Raw genomic sequence first — 19,337 nt, 5'->3', positions numbered from 1 at the left:
ATGGGCACAAACTGATCTGCAAACTAGGAAAAAATATCCACACAAACTGTGCTATTTCATTGCTCAGTTCGTGCAATCTGTTTTGCCGAAATTAAATGAAGTACTGAACTTTTTTTCCACTCAGTGATTCATTTAGCTTGTGCAAAACAGATGCCCGCCCGCCCCGTTCCAGGTACCCCCATCACCTCCTTGCTTGGTACTACCACCTCCTCCTTCTCCATTGCCTCTTCATGAGGCAGGGCTTGCTGCCTCTGCACACACAGTGGCCGTGGCCGCAATAGCAGCATCAAAGTGGGCGTGGGAGAAGGAAGCCCCCACCATACACAGACACACATTGGCCATGAACCCAAAACCAAACTATGAATCGGTTCAGTTTGCTGGTTGGTTCCTGGTGGTTCGTGGCTAACAGCAGACCATAACGAACCACCATTTTGCAGGTTTGTGCCCATCTCTAGTCCAGATGCAACCAAGTAGGAAATTCACTTGGTCATACTCTCCAGACTTCTTGCTATGGAGACACACAATGGCTGGAATCTATTAGAAAGTCAAAACTTGAGTAGGCCTATTGAATCAATGGAACAGAGGTGTGGACTCATTAAATCCCAAATGGATCAATGAGCCCTAGGATTTCAGCCAGTCTTTTCCTGTTTAACTTTTTTCCTGTGCACATTATTCTCATATTTTGTTCTTTACATGGAAATTAAATGCAGATCTGTCTTCTCTTTTGCCCTCAGTTTTGGGGTATTGCACCTCTTTGCTTCAGCAAAATATGTCGCTTTCCCCACCATATTAAACCATATTGCACAGTGTACGGGTTACACAGATTGCCTGTCCATTTCTGGCACCACCTAAAAATAATGCTTGCATGCCTCCTTTTAAGGCCTTGACCTTTGGGTTATCCAAAGAAAGGATTGCCTGTATCCATACAAGCTTCCTCAAGCTTCATGGCAGCCTCGGAGAACTTCCTTTTCGGTCTTTTTATGTTAGGCTGGATAGCTCAGTGGTTTAGGTATTGATTGGGAGTTCAATTCTCAATTGGGTCTCTTGAGAGAAGAGTCAGCCTGTGTAGCCTTGGGCAAGCTGCACAATCTCAGGGCAACCCCAGAAGAAGCACATAGTCAGACCACTTCTGAGAACTTCTTACCTGAAACCCTGAAAAGAATTGACTTGACACCACATGTTTATTAGACTGGGAACAACAAAGACCAAAGACTTTTTTTTTAATGTTTCCCATTTTTTAAATAAATAGTTGATTATGATTAGCTTCTTTCCTCAATAACTAAGTAGAACTTAACATTGTGATTCTACCTTGGCAAGGGATAACTGGCTTCCCTGTTGTCATAACTGCAACTTTTAAGTTAACATAGTTACAGGGTTGTGGCCTCACAACATGGTGGAAAAGCAATATTATAGGGTCCAACCGTTGGCTCCTGCTATGCCTTCTGCAACTCCCTCAGACTCTTGTATGTGTGTCGAGGTGACAACAAGGTAGACAGAAGAATATTTCAGGCAACAGCTCAGCAGCTAGATAGATCCTTTTTCAGGAGGTAAAGAGTATTCTAACTCTGAGGAGAACCGTAGGTATAATAATAATGAACCATTTTCCAGCATTTGCTCTATAATTGTAACTATAATTGTAACTAGTTACCTTTTAGAAAGTAATTGTACATGTTCTTTTTGTCCTCCCGAAAAATGAGTGACCCCATTTTTGACACTGACATAAACAACATGAAATATTTTTTAGCCCTAAGTGTTGTTTAAACCAATTACTTGGATTTTTATCTGCTGTTGTGGATGATTTGATTGCTGATCCTCATTTTTAGATGTCACATTATTATTATTCTTTGTTATTACTGTAATTATGCAAGACACAGTTTGTGCTCCCCCTCCTCAAGTGATCTGGTTACTCATTTTACTGACCTCAGGAAGATGGAAGGTAGAGTCAACCTTGAGCTAGTTACCTGAATCCATTCGTTTAATGACTGGATTATTATTTTATCATGCTTGACCACTATTGCTGCATTCTTTTAAACCTTCTGCACTGCCTCGAAGGAGTAATTTTGTCCTGAAAGTTGAAATATAATTCAGGTAATAAGTAAACAAATTAACGAGCCGAACAATCATATCATCATGGCGCATTACCTTAAACTTGAATTTGATCTGTCGAAATGACTAGATAGGTGGGGTATAAATACAATAAATAAATAACTACAATAAAACTAGCAGACATAAGCTTCACTCTGTGAGTGCAATTCCATAAATTAATTGAACAACTTCCGAAGAAGGATTTTTTTTTTCTTACTGTGGATCTACTGACAATCTTTTTCTCTTTTTTTAGGGGGGGAAAACCCTAAAAAGTTATTAGGAAGCTTTCATGCATCTCTCTCTCTCTCTCTCTCTCTCTCATGGTTAAAACTCAGTTTTGTCTATTGTCTTGTCATGGCATTTAATTTAGACAAACTTAGGAAAAGTTCCAAGAGGAAGAGAAACCGTTTCAGGGTTCACTGGCGGGACAATGCTCAATGGAGCCCCCTGCTCCTTGGCTTCGCCATCTTGCATACCAATGAGAGAATGCTCATGCTCCTCTGTGAACTGTGACTCCAGTGAGATGTGGATAATTTTGCTATGTCAAAGATGAATTTTTTAGCTTCCCTTTTTAAAAGAGGGGAAAAAGAAACAACTGTATTGTTTCGACCTACGGTCATGTCTCGTAGCTTTCCATGATTCAATTATTATTAATTTTTTTTGGTGGAATAATTTATCCACTGAGAAATGACTTCTCCGCAGAGGAATGTGTAGATTAGTACATTGTGTAGGTTTTACCCAGCACTGAACTTGGATTTCAAGTGGGTGGCAAGGAACCCGTTCTTTGTTCCCCCCCCCCCGATATCAATTCCAGCCTGCAATTAACGTCATTGTTTATAAATGATGTCATTGTGCATATCATGGGGCTGCTTTGCTATGAGGGCTGAAAGAGAACTCAGCCATGACAAGCCCCAAAGAAAACGTCCTACAGAGGTGGCAGAAATGCTTTGACTATCAATATGTTCCCTGACATCACACAGAGAACAAGAATGATAGCGTGAATCTGATTAATTTGTTACTGGCATTCTTGGGGTTTAAAAACTTTTAAATTACTCCTGTAAGTGATGTAGATCTTGGGGGGGGGGCGGCGTCATATCTTTTGAAAGAAATTCTTTTGTCTCCAGGTAAATGAGAGACTGTGAATTTCCCTTCAAAGAAGAAGATTTGGAGTGAAGCAGTTTATAGTGCAATCGGAGCTCGGAAGAAATGTTTTAAAAGCTATAGCACTGGCTGTACGATGCTGTTTAGGGGGCAACAAGCATCTAGCAATATTCCTTGCCAAAGTAACACAACTGATAATTCACATTTTGTGTGTGTGTGTGTAACTAGGAATGTTCATTTATTCCTCAAAATGGTTATTGGGGAAGCAGTGGTTCCCAGCCTCTTTTTTAAATCACCCCCCCTTTTGTAATACCAAGTAATTTGTGACCTTCTATGCTTCATCTGCACAAAAAACACATTTTTAATGGGAGAAAGTCATCTGTTCTCAGAAAGGAGAAGCGCCTTTCTCCCCCAAAGGGCTTATTTCTAATACATACACAGAAACACTACTTTTAATATCCCTCTACAAAAAGTCAAGGAAGAACAATTTTAACAAAAGCTACAACAAATATAAGGCGACCCATGATTCCCCCCCCCTCACTTTGTGACCCCCTTGCGTCACGAGATTCTGTCATCGTCTAGGCAGAACAGAGTAAATCTCCAGGTAGGGAAACACTGATTTAGAGGACTGTTTAGCCATTTTTCCAATCTTTTAGGGTTGAATTCAAAAAAGAGCTAAAATTAAATATAATGTAGTAGCACTTGGAATTCAGTGTCTGAAGTCCTGCTGGCATTCGGTTTATACGGATCAGCCTGGATGTCAGTATCTGGTGATATAAACCTTTAACTGAATTTAATCTGAAACGTCCTCTCCCCATTTCAGGTTCCGAGGCTCCCTAAGGATCCCCCCCCTCAGGAAGCCTTCGGGAGCCTTGGGATGGGGGAGAGGAAGGTCCCCACATCCCAATGCTCCCAATGGTTTCCTAGAGGCAAAAAAGGGGTCCACAGGGAGCCTCAGGACCTGAAGAGGGAACTGGATGTTTCAGATTAAATTATGTTAAAGATTCTGTCATGAGATATGGCATCATCTAGGCAGAACAGAGTAAACTTAATGCCAGAAGGATTTCAGTAGCAAACATAAGAGGAGGATGGGGAAGGAGGAGGGCAGGCATTATCATGAATAGGCCAACTTTTAAAGATAGTTCTAAACTCCAGTTGCAAGATCTTCACTGCAATTCCCGACAGGCTCAGGTAGCTGGCTCAAGGCTCACTCAGCCTTCCTTCCTTCCTTCCTTCCTTCCTTCCTTCCTTCCTTCCTTCCTTCCTTCCTTCCTTCCTTCCTTCCTTCCTTCCTTCCTTCCTTCCTTCCTTCCTTCCTTCCTTCCTTCCTTCCTTCCTTCCTTCCTTCCTTCCTCCCTCCCTCCCTCCCTCCCTCCCTCCCTTCCTCCCTCCCTCCCTCCCTTCCTTCCTTCCTTCTGAGGTCAGTAAACGGAGTGTCCAGCTTACCGAGGTGGGGGGCAAGGTGTAGCCTGCCTAATTACATTACAAACCACCCAGAGAGTGATTTAAGCCTGTGATTCTCAATCTTGGTGGCGCTGTGGTTTAAACTGCAGAAGCCTCTGTGCTGCAAGATCAGAAGACCTGCAGTCATAAGATCGAATCCACACAAGGTAGTGAGTCCCCGTCACTTGTCCCAGCTCCCGCCAACCTAGCGGTTCGAAAGCATGCATAATTCAAAAATGCGAGTAGATAAATAGGTACCACCTCGGTGGGAAGGTAAATGGCGTTCCGTGTCTAGTCACGCTGGCCACGTGACCACGGAGGATTGTCTGCGGACAAATGCTGGCTCTATGGGTTGGAAATGGAGATGAACACTGCCACCTAGAGTCAGACACGACTGGACAAAATTGTCAAGGGGAACCTTTACCTTTTTCTCAACCTTGAGTTACCCATATATTCTTGGACTACAACTCCCAGAAATCCTGGCCAGCACAGCAGGTGGTGAAGGCTTCTGGGAGTTGCAGTCCAAGAACACCTGGGTTAGCCAAGGTTGAGAACCACCGCTTTAAGCACTATGGGGAGGTACATAAGCAGCACACTTTGCTTTCCTTTATTTCAGAAAGTGAGAGCTACTGGCTTCAGTTCCTCTGGCTTTTGTTTTTGTTTATTCTTGGTCATGTTTTTGATACCTAACACTTCCTCGAACAGGCTCTTATATTGTGAAGCAGGAAGTCACTTCTTAAGTTAAATCTCAGAATGCCTTCCTTCTGTCTTTATTTCTCCTTTTCTGTTTGTTCCTTTACCCAGTCAGAGCCCACAATCTGTTCACCGAAGATATCAGGTGCCCGGTGTATCATCAAAACAGCTTATTTGCATATATTTGGATCTTACTCCATTTTTGCTGGAAGAATGTTCACATTCCGTCTCACTAGAAGATTAATGGAAATACTGAAAAAATAATAATAAAGAAACACCTTAGAACTACCTCTCTGAGGTATTATAAAAATAGTGCAGCTTTAGTCATAACCATAACCACCTACGGGGAGCCTTATTCTCCTAATAGTCTTCATTCCAAAAATGGATATCAAATTCCTTGATTCTGTTAAACAAAATCGAAGACCACAACGTCATGCTTGACTGGTTGATGGATTGATTCATTGATCATGACCCTAATCCCCACGAGATTATACCCTGAGTCTCCCTTTCTGGTCAGCATAAATACAATGTCACATATCTCACAGGTAACGGTTGCTAGCTAATGGCCAAAATCCTGTTGCTTAGCGTAGCAAATCGCACTACAGTTGGACAATTGAATCCATGGAGAAGGAGTGAACCATCTCCTCTGTAGATTTCGTGGATTTGATGAACCAGCGAACCTCTGCATTAGAAAATCTTTTCTCATAGTACAAAAACAACCCTCTAGTGCTGCTTTTTAAAATTATTATTATTATTATTATTATTATTATTATTATTATTATTATTATTATTATTATTATTATTATTATTATTATTATTATTATTATTATTTGCAGCTGGGTATGATCTTATTTGATGTTAGCAGAGCTTTGGTGTCTCTATCCTGACACGATCTCTTGTGAAAGTTTCTATTCTATTCCTGAGATGAATTGCTGCTTAAAAGCTTGCCTGAAAAAGAAGGTCTTTGCCTGGACCAACCTGGCTTCTTGGCTCAGTGCATCCCAAAGCATGGGAGAAGCCACTGAAAAGGTCCTCCCTTCTGCCGTCACCAAAAGGAGATCAGGAAGGGGGTTGAACTGAAAGAAGGGCCTCCCCAGAAGAGCTTAAAAGCTGAGGAGGCTCATATGGGGTGAATAAATCCTACAAAAAGTCTGGGTCCAACGTGAGGGGAGGGGGGTTGTACCGACACAGCGCTTTGTGAGTGTAAAGAAGACGAGGCAAATATACACCTATGTCAATGCACTGTATTCCCCTCAAGCTGTTGCATGGAAGATTTGGTATTAATTACCCCATATTCTCTTGGTCTTGCCCATTTGGGGTGAATGTGATCTGATAGGTTTGTTAATTGTACTGTGGTGGCTCAGGAAGGAAGGAAGGAAGGAAGGAAGGAAGGAAGGAAGGAAGGAAGGAAGGAAGGAAGGAAGGGAGGAAGGAAGGAGCTGATGGTTGAAGGAAGGAAGGAAGGAAGGAAGGAAGGAAGGAAGGAAGGAAGGAAGGAAGGAAGGAAGGAAGGAAGGAAGGAAGGAAGGAAGGAAGGAAGGGAGGGAGGGAGGGAGGGAGGGAGGGAGGGAGGGAGGAAGGAAGGAGCTGATGGTTGAAGGAAGGAAGGAAGGAAGGAAGGAAGGAAGGAAGGAAGGAAGGAAGGAAGGAAGGAAGGAAGGAAGGAAGGAAGGAAGGAAGGAAGGAAGGAAGGAAGGAAGGAAGGAAGGAAGGAAGGAAGGAAGGAAGGGAGGGAGGGAGGGAGGGAGGGAGGGAGGGAGGAAGGAAGGAAGGAAGGAAGGAAGGAAGGAAGGAAGGAAGGAAGGAAGGGAGGAAGGAAGGAGCTGATGGTTGAAGGAAGGAAGGAAGGAAGGAAGGAAGGAAGGAAGGAAGGAAGGAAGGAAGGAAGGAAGGAAGGAAGGAAGGAAGGAAGGAAGGAAGGAAGGAAGGAAGGAAGGGAGGGAGGGAGGGAGGGAGGGAGGGAGGGAGGAAGGAAGGAGCTGATGGTTGAAGGAAGGAAGGAAGGAAGGAAGGAAGGAAGGAAGGAAGGAAGGAAGGAAGGAAGGAAGGAAGGAAGGAAGGAAGGAAGGAAGGAAGGAAGGAAGGAAGGAAGGAAGGAAGGAAGGAAGGAAGGAAGGAGCACAGAAATATAATCAAGTTGCAACAGAAATAGTACATATTTCAAAAGCTTGGTTCTCCTGTTCTGAGTCCAAGACAAAGAGAAATCAGCTCAATTTGGGAACTTGCAGTCATTCTGCTTAGGAAAAAAAGGGGGGGCAGGATTTCAACCAATTACCATAGCAACAAACACACAGCCATATAGCAGATCATCAGCTGGCATGAAAAAGGAACAACTCAATTATAGGAGAGTTGGTATTGTTCTAATTTCCAGTGTAGTTCAATGAGTGCCAGGGGTATACTGCGTGAGGAGGTGGAATAGAAATATTATATTTTCACATCTCTAAGAGAGACAAAGGATGGAACTTCTGTCTAAATAAACAGCCGAAAGGGTGGGCAGCGAAGGGAGATATCCCATGGGCGGGGGAGGACTAGGGGTTTGACAAACACCATTCCCAATCTCCTTGATGAAAGAGGGCATCTCAACCCATCAAGAAACATATTTTAATGTTATTTTTTTTAAATCTGAGATTTTTCCTCTTCTTCACAGGAGGGAAAAGACTGTGTCTTTTTTTTAAAATCCTCACCATCACCAGCATGAGCAAATAAATGTGTGTTCCCAATTTATTTTTTGGGAAAAATTAACAAAGAAACAATCCCAAAACTTGCATTTGCATAACATATGAAGTTGTTGTACGGAATAACACTCTTGTGCACCATGCTAAAGTACACTTCTATAAGCTTTCCAGAAAAACTCTCACAATCTTGGTCAGCAAGAAGAACATTTTGGTGTGTCTTTTTTTTTTTTTTCTCACCTGCAGGAGTGAAATAAGTAAAGATTTACATCACTAGTCTGGATGCAGGAAGAAAGCAACAGGAAGATGCTGAATGGTAGATATTTGGGATATAAAGTCTCCCATGTCTCATTCTTGTATACAAGAAACCACAATATTTCTCTTAACCCTGTAAGAGGGTGGGACGTTATGTATTCGTAACCTGGGGTATTTTTCTATTTGCAAGAATGATTTCCCTGCAAGGCCTGGCAGAAGGACCAGATGGAGGGTACTGACGGTGCATTCCAAAGCCTGGGAGTAGCCACTAAGAAGGTCTTCTCTTATGTCCTCACCAAGAAAGCAGTGGAACTGAGAAAAGGGCCTCCTCAGAAAATCTTAGAAGCCAAGAATACAATCCTTCACTTTTAGCTGCCTCTGATTTTAACAAGTTATAAGCCTCCCTGGGTTCCTGGATTGGGAGAAATAAAATGAAACGGCATACAACGAGCAAAAGGGATTGGTTGAGAATATATTGTATTAGTATGTTGTTGCATATACACAAAAATGATTCAAGAGTTCACGGAAGACACTACTGAAAGAATTTAAAACTGGCAATGCCAATGGAATCTCTTTATCAAAACTGAAACAGCCGCTGCAATGCTGTCCAGCAAGGGTAAAGAATTTGGAATAAAAACCATATGGGATGCTCAAAAGAAAAGAGAATCAAGAAAGCGAGGGTGTAACATCTCAACCACCCAACAAGCTCTGATTCCGCTAACCTGCCCCCACTTTTTTCATGTCTTCCAGACTTGCATTGAGTTGTATGTCCCTCAACGTACTACTGCTTAACCCTTATCACTTCTCCCTCCTGCCCATGATGAAGCCGATGGAGATGGTCCTCTCTGAACACGAAAGATGGACGATGTATTGACACATGGAGCACAATGGAAATCACATGCATAGGAATTCCTCCAGATCATGGGCAAATTTTCACTCTGGTTCCAGGATCGATAGTACCAATGGCCAAACAAAAGGAATCTTGCAGACATAGGGGAGATGCTTACACGACATTCCTTCTGCCCTACATTGAGGTGGAGGGTGATACCTAAATGTGTTGTGTTTCTTCATTTTTAGCTTTCACATTGAGTTTTACATACTTAACATTTCTTCAGAACAAGATAAAAAGATTTCTTTCTCTCCCTCTATCCCTTTTTTCATGGTTGCGTTCAAGCTTTCCCTGAAGCACAATCCCTTGAAGAATAAACATCAGTGACATATAGGTCTGACTGAGCCTTGACTTTATGGTATTTCCTGTAGCTCGCAAATTTTGAAAAAGATAAGGAACTGAATTAACTTTTCTCTCCCCTTTGAGGTCCCAGCTCTTAAACATTTCAGACAGTTCCTTAGAAGTAATGCGACTGAATTTACATCAGTTACTACAGTGATTTTTTTAAAAAAATGTTAATTTCCTCCTGAGAAGGCAATAGATGTAGGTGCAGATGTGGAAGAGATGCGGATGAAATATGAACTAGGAGGAAATGCATGCAATGGAGTGTGTGCTGGTAGAAACCACTCCGTAAATACCTCACTTACTTCGAAACCCTATTAGGGTTGCTATAAGTCAGTTTCAACTTGATGGCACATCACAACAAGCTGTTTATGTGCACTGTGTGGATTGTAAGCGCATGAAAAGCCCACGGTGTGAGTCAGCACGTGTCTATCTGGAAGTCATGGGCCTTTGAATTTAACGGCTCCTCCTCCCAGGGAAGAGTGAATAGGATTTAAGCCTTAATGTTTGGAAAGAAGCTTAACGCCTTTGAAGCTTTGGAACTTCTAAAGGCATTGGAAGTGTTTTGTAAGGAAACTGAAGCATGTGCTTTATTTCCATTGTGCAACCTCTGGAGGGAGCAAGTGATCCAGTCTTTCCATCTTATCCATTATCCGATACATAAGCAAGCAGGTAATCCATACCTTGGTTTGTCCGAGGGTACCCTGGTTAAAGATGCTGAAATCCACGGACTCTTCAAATGAAATGAAATCGGCAAAGGCTAGGGTGTCATAGGAGCCCTGAGAACATCTCAGAATGAAGTTGGTCCTTCAGCAGAACGAGGTCCCCTAACCTTGTGTCACAATGCACATCTTGCCACAGCACTGGTCCCATTCATCCTTCCAATGGTGGCCGGAGCTCTCTTCCTGCTTGGCTATCCACTCCAGGCAGGGGTGGGAGGATGAGTCTTCCCGCACGGCTGCCAAGTGACCACCCAAGCGGGAAAAGAGTGGAGTTCTGGGTGCTGTTGGAAGGATGAGCAGGACCGGAACCACAGCAAAATGTGTGAGTGGACGGTCCAGTCCTGGGGAAATGGACCCTCATTAAGTCCAGCTATGTGGTGCTGGAGGAGGCTCTTGAGAGTCCCCTGGACTGCAAGGAGAACAAACCTATCCATTCTGAAGGAAATCAACCCCGAGTGCTCACTGGAAGGACAGATCCTGAAGCTGAGGCTCCAATACTTTGGCCATCTCATGAGAAGAGAAGACTCCCTGGAAAAGACCCTGATGTTGGGAAAGTGTGAAGGCAAGAGGAGGAGAAGGGGTCGGCAGAGGACGTGATGGATGGACAGGATCATCGAAGTGACCAACATGAATGTGACCAAACTCCAGGAGGCAGTGGAAGACAGGAGGGCCTGGCGTGCTCTGGTCCATGGGATCATGAAGAGTTGGACATGACTAAACAACTAAACAACAACAACAACAATGTTGGGGATATTTGTATTTGTATACGAATATCCCCATCTCTAATTCCCTTTCTCCTCTGAACTCAGACGGAGTGGCTTGCAACTTGCAGTCATAGTAAATGGTTGTTGTTGTTGTTCTGCGAAGTCACCTCTGACTCATGGCAACCCTATGAATCAGCAACCTTCAAAATGGCTTCTCTTCTGCACCTCTGCTCAGCTCTTGTAAACTCAAGCCTGGGGTTTCCTTTAGGGAGTCAGCCCATCTCCTATTTTTCTTCCTCTTTTCCTGCTGCTTTCAACCTCTCCCAGCACTATTGCATTTTCTGGAAAATCCTGCTTTCTCATGATAGGTCCAAAGTAGGACAGCCTCCGTCTTGACATTTTTGCCTCCAGAGATATAGGTGAAGCTTGACATGTTCTAGGACCTCTTGTTGGTCTTTCTGGCAGTCCAGGGTGTCCGCAAAGCTTTCCTCCAGAACCACATATCAAACGAATCATTTTAGAGCCATTTCATCTTCCTTTACTGTCCAGGTTTCACACCCATACGTAGTGATCAGGAATACAACAGTGTGGATGATCTTGGTTCCTGGACTCTAGTGAACTAGCGAAGAATATGCCATTGCCCTCCTCCACAGAAACAGATAGATAACAGTTGTAGAAACATAGGAAGCTTGAAGGAACACAGGCAATCATTACCTCCCTGAGTGGCCATCAAATCAAACACTAAGGAAAATGCTTATTTCTTGATGCTATCATACCATCATCACTCCAGGCCTGTACTTCTTCCAGGACACCATCAGATTTGCAAATGAAACCTGCGTTAATCTCCTGGAGGCCGATCACAAAACAAAAGCCGGATGATTTGCAAAATGAAGAGCTAGGTGAGCACGTTCTCGGACAATCAGCTGTCTATTGTTGCATCTCTAGCCTCTGGTTCGGATGACGCACTAGCCATAATATCTAATTTGGGTGTAAGAAACTGAGAATGCACTCAGAAAGGAGGTCTAAGTGAGGGCTGGGAGGAAAAGCAAAAATGTTTGCTGCTCATCTAACCCCCATAGTGCTCGAAACATTCTCTTGGCATCAAAGGAGCAAAGCCACTCATGAACCACCATCTTGACAGCTGACTGTGGTATTAGCATGAAACAGCCTTTATCAATGTGAGGGTGAATAATCAGAAGGAAGGGCGAGGAAAGGAAAGTAGGCCAAACAAGGGTATCGTGTGAAGGTGAACTTACCGTATGCCACAAAAGGTTAGATTCTTATGAAATCTTAAAGGCCATGTTGTGGTGAAGGATGGCAGGGAATGCTGGATTTGATGAAGTGCAATCTAAAGGAAACTCATTATGGCATGAAATGATGTGGAAATGGGTTATGGCGAAGGTGAGTGGAGAGAGGGGTCAGCTGGCTACGACAGGTTGACTGAGAACGAAGGGCTCCGGGCCTAATAGGGAAAACTAAGATGGCCTCATTCTCTTCCAGAGCTCCATAAACTGACAAGGAATATATTATATACAGTTTTGCCTTGCTGGACAATAATAATCCATTCCACTTAAATCGCTGTTTAGCAAAAATCATTGTCTAGCGCAGTGGTTCTTAACCTTTTTGAAAGAAACGCCCCCTTGAGCCATTGAGGAAGTTATCATCGCCCCCCTCCCCACGGTGATGATATCTTATTTATTTATTTATTTATTTATTTATTTATTTATTTATTTATTTATTTATTTATTTATTTATTTATTTATTTATTTATTTATTTATTCATTCATTCATTCATTCATTCATTCATTCATTCATTCATTTAAGACACTTAAATGCAATGACCCCTGAAAACAAAATTCAATTCCAAGAAAATGAAATGCCCCCCAAAAGTAACATTTAATGATTTAGTTTCAAGCGAATTTTAAGATGCAAAAAGAAATATAAAAATGGCATAAAAGCAAACTGCAATGCAGGAACTAAAAATTTCAAGACGAAAACTCCGAAACTAAATTAAGATTGGAGGAAAATATATATTCATGCATATTGTAAAAAGGCTGCAGCCATCTACACAGGTTTGGCTTGCTCCAGCACCCCCCTACCGCCCTCCTTCTGCTCCAGCGCCCCCACACTGCCCCTTTTCGTTCTACCGCCCCCCTGAAAAATGAAATCGCCCCCTGGGGGGCATTATCGCCCACGTTAAGAACCACTGGTCTAGCGAAAAGCATTTCCCCATTGAAATACATTGAAACCAGTTTAATGCGTTCCAATGGGGAAGAATCGTCGTTGTCTAGCGAAGATTGGCCATAGGAAAGCTGCTTTGTGAACTGCAGATCAGCTGTTTAAATCACTGTCTTGTGAAGCGTAGGTCCCGAAAACACCCGTTTTGTGAGCGCGGAGGGAGCTGTCAAAATCGTTGTCTAGTGAAAATCAGTTTGCAAAGCAGGGACCAAACATTGTCCAGCGAAATTTCCCCATAGGAATCACTGTTTTGCGAATCACTATAGCCATCACAAAAAGTCAATGTCTAGCGAAAAAACTGTCACGCAGGGTAGCTGTCTAGTGAGGTACCACTGTATTGAGACACTGATCTCTACACCTAAACTGCCCGATCATTGTCTCAGGCAAAGAAAAACTAATGATCTGTGATTTGTTTTCATAATAATACAAACATAAAAGGAAGCAAATGAGTTGTAACACACTGCCTGCCTTTGCTCAACCCCGATGCATACACAACATGCAATAGTTCTGAGTGAACGTCTTATTGATATGCTTAACCTCCCTGAACCACCCAGTAACAAAAGTTTTTACTGGCTCGATGCAGTTTAAAGTTTGGAATAAAGACGTGAATATTAGCAAAATTCTATACATCTGGATTTTACTGATTCGTCAGCACAAGGATCAGATTATATTTTTTATCTCTTCTTTTGGGATTTGTTCATTTGTAGGGTTGCCGTAAATCAGAAATGACTTGATGGGCATTTAACAACAGCCCTTTATTTTAAAAAACACCATACTGATCATTTGGGGGGAAATTACTATTACTATTTAAGGTGTTCCCAAGCCAGGTGTTTACCAGCAGACTTCTTTTATAACAAATCATGAATAATAATGTTGTAACGGAGGGACCCAAAGGAGCAAAATTGCTGCTGAACGACTAGACCCTAAGAGCTAAGGACTTTGAGTGCAATTCTAACTAGCCCAACTGACCCCGCTGGGCTTGTTAAGTTGATACCAGTTCAACTGGAACTGTGCTAAATCCAAGCACCGGCCAGCCTTGTTCTGCCTTTGGGCCAAAACTCTGACAATGTCTCTGGACCGTAGGAAATTTAGATACAACACAGTTGTGCTCCTTCCTTTGCTCACCCTTACTCCACTCAGTGTCCTGCTGTCCGAACCCAGAGGCAAACGGGTAAAAGAGAGTTCTGCTGGCAGAAGGAGATTTCTGCCAGCTCCCAAAGGATTTCTGTAATGTTTTAAGGCTGATAAACAGGGTTAAAAACATGAGTAGTAGGCTACTTCCTGCTTTAAAAGAGCATGTCCCAGGACCCTGGACCCTTTTCCCTAGGAAGCTGGGCTCAGGGTGAAGGCCAGGTCTGTTTGTATGGATGCCTTGCTGAGTTTTTTCTTCCCTGGGCTTTCTTTTTGTCTCCTGACCACATGGCCTGGGGGTGGGGCCTAGGGGTGGGACTTCCTGCTTTAAAAGAGCATGTCCCAGGACCCTGGACCCTTTTCCCTACGAAGCTGGGCTGAGGGCGAAGGCCAGGTCTGTTTGTATGGATGCCTTGCTGAGTTTTTTCTTCCCTGGGCTTTCTTTTAGTCTCCTGACCACATGGCCTGGGGGTGGGGCCTAGGGGTGGGACTTCCTGCTTTAAAAGAGCATGTCCCAGGACCCTGGACCCTTTTCCCTAGGAAGCTGGGCTCAGGGCGAAGGCCAGGTCTGTTTGTATGGATGCCTTGCTGAGTTTTTTTTTCCTGGGCTTTCTTTTTGTCTCCTGACCACATGGCCTGGGGGTGGGGCCTAGGGGTGGGACTTCCTGCTTTAAAAGAGCGTGTCCCATGAAATTCTCAAATTGTATCTCTGGCCTTAATATGGTAAATAGGAAAGCCAATTAGATTTGCATAAGCCTGGGAATTAGGAAAGTTTTAAGGATCAGATCATACTTTTGCACTATTAAAGAGCAGACCGGGTAATTGGGGCTCGTCAGCCATGGAAGGCAACCCATCTAGGAGAAGGAAAACTCTGATTTCAAACCTCCACTGCCTTGTGGCTATATCCACTCATGGAAAAGGCTTCAGGAGTTAACCTCGAGGCAAAATCCGGAGCTGGAGTCCCGAAGGCAGCATGTGTTGTTCTGCCAACTCCTGCGATGTTGCTGGAACCAGTTGTATTGGCTCTTGCCTTTCCATTGGACCATTTCAGTAATGTGGAGAGGGGGGATCTGCTGCTTGGGTAACAGCCTATCCTCCATATTACCTTACCCAGGCTTCATGCTCTGGAGAGGACAGTCCTCGATTCAGAGCATGTTACCATAGTCTCTCGAGACTGAAGGATGCCTATACAGTAGGCTAAAGATAAGCCTATTCTATTGAGCCTTCGGAAACATCACGCACAAGAAGATGCGTCCTTCTATGACTGTTGGCACATCGAATCAACATGTATTAATAAAATCAGAGTGAAGCAACTTTTGAATGCCACAACTCCTCGGGATTAATCACATTGGGCATTTTTGATGATAGAGGGATTTTTCAGGCTGGAAAAGAAGAGGGGGAGCCGCCCGACACTCAATAAGTTTTTGCGGTCTTTGTTGCCTTCATGCCTCACTGCTTATTGGATTTTAAATTCAAAAATTCAGAAAGTATGTTTCAAGCATCAAGTTCTGCATGTATTTGCAACTGTTACATTTTCACTTTTATTTTTTATTTTTGGAGGGGTGGGTGTTTGAATTTTTGCAAAGGCCGTCGGCTTTCGAACAACAAAAATATTGAACCTGACCTGGCAAGTAATTACTGCAAATCTTTCAGGGCTTAGAAGAGCTGCCTTTATGGATCAGGTTGAATCCGACAGCTTTCATTTAAATACCTTACAGATTGGCCAGTAATGTATTCGTATAGGGGTGCTTTAAAAAACAACAACAAGCCAGTGGAATGGAAATGTATGCCGCTGAACAGCAATCTTATTTAATCACACAGAATAGTGGCGGCTTGTTTAGCTGACATAGCGGTACATCAAAATGTATCATTCCGTAAGGGAGTCCAAGATGCGCCACATCTTTATTAATACATAAGAGTCTGTTATTTCAGTGTTTTCTGGCTGAGTCCATTTCGACAAAACAAGAAACAACAATAACCTCTTCCCTTAAAAATAAAAATAAAAACTGTGGCAATTTCTGTGATGTTAGGTAACCAACTGCAGTGAGAGGAGTTCAATTCCCCACTACATCTTGTCTTTATTTATTTATTTTAAATGTTTTTTTACCCTGCCTTTCTCCTTAAAAAGGATCGACGGCGGCTCGCATCATTAAAAGAAAACATTTAAAGCTAAAAACCGTAAGTGTGCAAATACTAAAAAAAGGTCGAACAAATGCCACTCTAAGAAACGGTAAACAAGTACCACGCTTTTTAAGAAATGGTAAATAAAAGCAAAAACATATTCAGAGCGGTATTGTACAACTGTACCTTTAAAAAAAACCTTAAAAACCAGACACTTGGAGTAAGCCTGGCTGAAGAAAAAGATCTTTGCCTGCTTGGGGAGGGACAGCAAAGATGGGGCCAGGCTGGCTTCCTGTGGGAGGGAGTTCCAGAGTCTAAAGGAGCAGCCATTGAGAAAGCCCTCTCCCGTGTACCCACTAAACATGCCTATGAAGGTGGCAGGATGGAGAGAAAGGCCTCTCCGGATGATCTGGACACTCAAGCAGACTCATAATAGACGTGGCCCTTGAGATAGCTTGGACCCAGGCTAGTATAGGAGAAGAACCAGCCTGTCGCTTCTTGAGGAAGATGATGGAAGACTCCATCCCAGAGCACCCCCAGAAGAAGGGACTGGTAAACCATTTCAGACTACGCAATACTTAGAAAATCCTGGGAAAGGTCATAAAAAAACCCTTGTCAATATCACGTCATCTTAATAACCTTTGAAATGCAGAGCTAGAAAGGACCACATGGATATTGAGTTCTCATCTGTCAAGGAGGAGTCGAACTCATGACCTGTGGCTCCACAGCCAGAGAGACCTAAACCACAGAGCTATCCAGCAGTTCTTTCACACATTTAACACCTCCAGGGTCATCAGTAATAACAACAAAGAATGACTTTTCTCTTGCTGCAGCTTGCTGTCCCTTACGGGTAGACTGGTATTCCGAGGGTAGCTTTACTTCCTCCTTCTCTCCTTTCCCCGCTCTTGCACGGATGTAGCTAGAGTCGTGTCCTTATGTTATATATCTCTCTCTAAATGTGGTTTCTATTAGAGCCGTGCATCATCTTCAGCCAAATCAAGAAGCCTGAACTGTATCCGCCTGAGAGCACAGAAGGGGGGGGAGACGGCGGTTGTTTTCCTTTTTGAAAAATTTAGAGAGATCGCGCACTATAATTTGTCTCTGTTAGGTGGAATTACATTCAATTTGTAATCTAGAGCTCATCTAACCCCCTCCCCATAGCATTATCTTTGCCAGTTCTGCTTTGCCATTAGCTAGACTGAAATCATAATCATATTTAGAAATGTCCTTATTAAGTTTTGAAAGCTCTAACTTTTCCATCTTTTTCCTATTTAAATTGATTTTTGTCTATGAAGCAGTTAAGTACATCCTTTTTCCATTAAGGAAATTGTGTGCTGTATTAAGGTAATATGACATACAGCTGAAAGAGAAAGCATTTTAGCTGTTTCCCCTTTTTTTTAATTCCCAGAAGGCCAATACAATGAATGACTTAACTATCTCTTTCTCACACATGCATAGTCAATGATGTTCTCATTTACAACCTGTACCACCCTGAGGCAGATTTATCTGAGTTTTACAGATAGGGACTATTGTCTTCAAATGTCTTTGAATTGCTCGACATATATAGTTACTGCTTCCTTGTAGTTCCATCCCGCACCACCCAGAGTTTGGAAATAACTAGCAGCCGGAAAAATAGTTACCTGTAACCGGTTCCTTCTGAACACCAAGTAATGTAACTAGAATGGACTTAGTTGCTTTTAGTTGTTGTTAGTTGTTGTTAGTTGCTTTTTAATGCCACCTGAATTACTTTGGTGTAATGAGTAACACCTAGTAGTTACTTTGAAAGTTGCCTTTTTAAAGGGCTTTTAAAGGCATTTTAGAACATTTTGACATGAATTGTTTAGTTTTTATGCTATTTTCTCAGCAACCATATGGAGAGACTCATTCTCCCACCCCATGGGAGATGAATAAAACTGCCCCCCAGTTCCCTAGCAACTGATCTATACAAGTATATTCCCTTTAATTTTGGGAATGATAAACAGCAGGATCCCTGCATTCAGTCCCCCATGGATGCTGAAAAAGACAGATTATAGCAAATGTGTTTTTTTTAAATAGTGAAGACTATACATAGCGTGGTCTCTCTCTACCTCTAGTGGCCAGGTCTGGTAACTTCAACTTTAGAAACATCTATTTCTAGGATTTTTCTTTTAATATTTTTTAATATTTTCACACCTTGGGTAAATGAATCAATGGATTCTGATCCCATGGATGAGGAGATCCTATTGTATAATCATTGTCATAAGAATGTCACTGGGGATGAAAGAGATCTGCCTATGAGTGTTCAGTAATCTTGATGGATAACTTGTCATTTGAACCCTGATCTAAGATCTATAACGTGTCCCAGCTTCTATAGAAGAAGCTCAGCACACCTGGCTCTCTTCTACCTACTTCTTAGGGATGAGAAGAGTACTGGTCAATCTCACTGATTTAGTCTAGCTGGACAACTTGGAAAGCAATGTCCAAGATCTCTAAGTTCTTTGTATCAAAACCAGAGCAAGATAAAGATTCCTGTCTCCCATCAAGGCCTTCATAATGAATGCAAACCGTCTCCACGTAAAATGTCTACCCTTTCTTCTCTGAGATGCAAATCACATGCAAAACGCAAGTGCAGAATAGTTGTTACAAACGAGGCAAAGAAGACACCTGCTTGAAAAATCTTAAAAATTCACACAGCAAACGGAGCGGTCATTCCTGATTTTACACAAATTACATTATTTTTCTTAAAATATTATTTGCGCCATTTGTGTGCTATACATCATTTACCCTTTGAACAAATCAAGCATCCATTCTTTTCCTCTTCTGCTGTTAAGAATCCCACAAAACAACTCACCCTCCGGAGGAGCAAGGAGAACAAACATATTTTCCAGTTCCACCTCCTCACAGGTGAGGAAGCAACAAGTGAGAATGTATGTCTGTATTGTAGATAGGAACAGAAAGCAAC

This window comes from Pogona vitticeps, chromosome 11 (assembly GCF_051106095.1).
Source record: "Pogona vitticeps strain Pit_001003342236 chromosome 11, PviZW2.1, whole genome shotgun sequence".
NCBI lineage: Eukaryota > Metazoa > Chordata > Lepidosauria > Squamata > Agamidae > Pogona > Pogona vitticeps.
The sequence above is the reverse complement of the archived record's forward strand: the minus strand, read 5'-3'. Positions refer to the sequence as shown.